A 2,000-nucleotide genomic window follows, 5' to 3' on the forward strand; every position below is an offset into this window, starting at 1 on the left:
GGGCCTGCCAAACAACAATGATGGCTACAACCAAAAAATAGCATAGCTGGGTGTTGTGGTGGGTGCCTGTAGTCCCAGCTACTTGTGAGGCTGAGGCAGGAAACTCGCTTGAGCCCAGGAGTTGGAGGTTGCTGTGAGCTATTGGAGGTTGCTTTCACTACCCACTACTAAAAAAAGTGAAATTATGCAGTTAATTTTCTCTGTTGCTTCTTCATCCACTAAAAATAATTTCACAATTCAACACATTTAGGCAGCTTCTTTGTTACTTTCTTCAGCTTTTACTTCTTTAGGCAAAAATGGATCCATCTTTAGTAACAACCCTTCACTTGTTGAAGAATGAAGGAAAGCACGTACCACAAAGGGACCCAAGCTCAGTGGTCTGTGCTTACAAACTTCATCAATAACTGCTTGCAGATTGGCAATTATCTGGTCACTTGACATATTCAATGCTGCTATTTCGGTCTTCAGAAAGTTCTCCCTTTTTTCATTTACCTTAATTTCAAGTCCATATTGAAGTAGTTCAAGCATTTTGGAGATGTCACAGCCAATTTCGACTTAGCTTTGGAAATTTTTTTTCCATTTCTTCCTTAATGGGTGAAGCTCAGGCATTATTTCTGGGACAGCTACATAAAAGTCTACATGAACTTCATCATCCAAAATCTTCTGAATCATGGCATTGCCTGTAGCTCAGTTGGCAAGGGCTTTGGCCACATTAACCAAATGTTAATGGCGGGTGGCAGGTTCAAACCTGGCCCGGGCCTGCTAAGCAACAATGACAACTCCAACCAAAAAATAACCAGGCATTGTGGTGGGCACCTGTAGTGCCAGCAACTTGGGAGGCTGAGGCAAGAGAATCACTTAAACCCAGGAGTTGGAGGTTGCTGTGAGCTGTGATGCTACAGCACCCTACCCGGGGTGACAGCTTGAGACTCTGTCCCGAAAAAAACCAAACAAACAAACAAAAATATCTTCTGCATCAGATCAGTTCCTCCTATAAAAGCAGCTCTATTTTCTTCTGGTATTTTAACCTTTTCTGCATTCCCTGTAAATACAGCAACTTTATTGATTTCTGAAGAGAATGGGATGGTAACCTAACAACACTGGCAAATGGTTCCACTTTTTCTTCTTTCCCAGTGCCATATCCAATGTCCAATCAAGATAAACACCTTGCCTTGGATTAGTAAAGTCAAGAATTTGAAATTTCTTAAGTAAGGGAATAGCTTTCTCCACATCATATATCTGCCTTGGGTATAACTGTTTTAAATAGACATCATCCTCAGGCTCCCCTTCCATGTAAGAGTACGACTTTATTTTTTCTTTTTTCTTTCTTTCTTTCTTTCTTTTGGAGACAGAGCCTCAAGCTGTCCCCCTGAGTAGAGTGCTGTGGCATCACAGCTCACAGCAACCTCCAACTCCTGGGCTCAAGCAAGTCTCCTGCCTCCGCCTCCCAAGTAGCTGGGACCACAGGTGCCTGCCACAATGCCTGGCTATTTTTTGGTTGTAGCCATCATTGTTGTTTGGCGGGCCCAGGCTGGATTCAAACCTGCAACCTTAGGTGTATGTGGCTGGAGCCTTAGCCGCTTGAGCCACAGGCGCCGAGCCAGACTTTATTTTTTCTATGTAGTCTTTTTTTCATCTTGTGCTTTGTCTTTAGCACCTTTTTTTGTTTTCTTTGCAGGCTTTGTAGCAGCAACAAAATGTCTGTTGGACCCCAGAATGTTTACAGAACAAGGATAAAGAGATGTCTGAAAAACAATGCCTTTGATAGTGTATCCAAACCCTACTAAAGCACCTTACCTCGCCGCCATCTTGACCACTCCGGAGGTTGGTTAATTACTGATGGACTGAAGACAGATTGCTTTCCCTCCTACATAGAGGTAAGGTCATTCTTGGAGCAACTTCTTAGGAATAGCTACCCTCGTCCACTTGGCAACACCGGTATACAGTTAGGTGCAGATCTGCACACTCTTTGTTCCAACAATTTCATTGCTCTGTGATAT

The 2,000-nt window shown here is 43.1% G+C and overlaps 1 pseudogene across 1 annotated transcript; it reads right to left on the minus strand.

The window, feature by feature from the left end:
• Positions 1-197: 197 nt before the first annotated feature.
• Positions 198-1,308, minus strand: LOC100949011 (annotated as a pseudogene). The gene is made up of 2 exons (XR_002772843.1): positions 957-1,308; positions 198-660 (listed from the first exon to the last, which is right to left on the minus strand). The product of XR_002772843.1 is annotated as a 39S ribosomal protein L1, mitochondrial-like (transcript).
• Between the last annotated feature and the right edge of the window lie 692 nt (positions 1,309-2,000).

The sequence above is a fragment of the Otolemur garnettii genome, unplaced genomic scaffold, assembly GCF_000181295.1.
Source record: "Otolemur garnettii isolate 467f Iridium unplaced genomic scaffold, OtoGar3 scaffold00024, whole genome shotgun sequence".
NCBI lineage: Eukaryota > Metazoa > Chordata > Mammalia > Primates > Galagidae > Otolemur > Otolemur garnettii.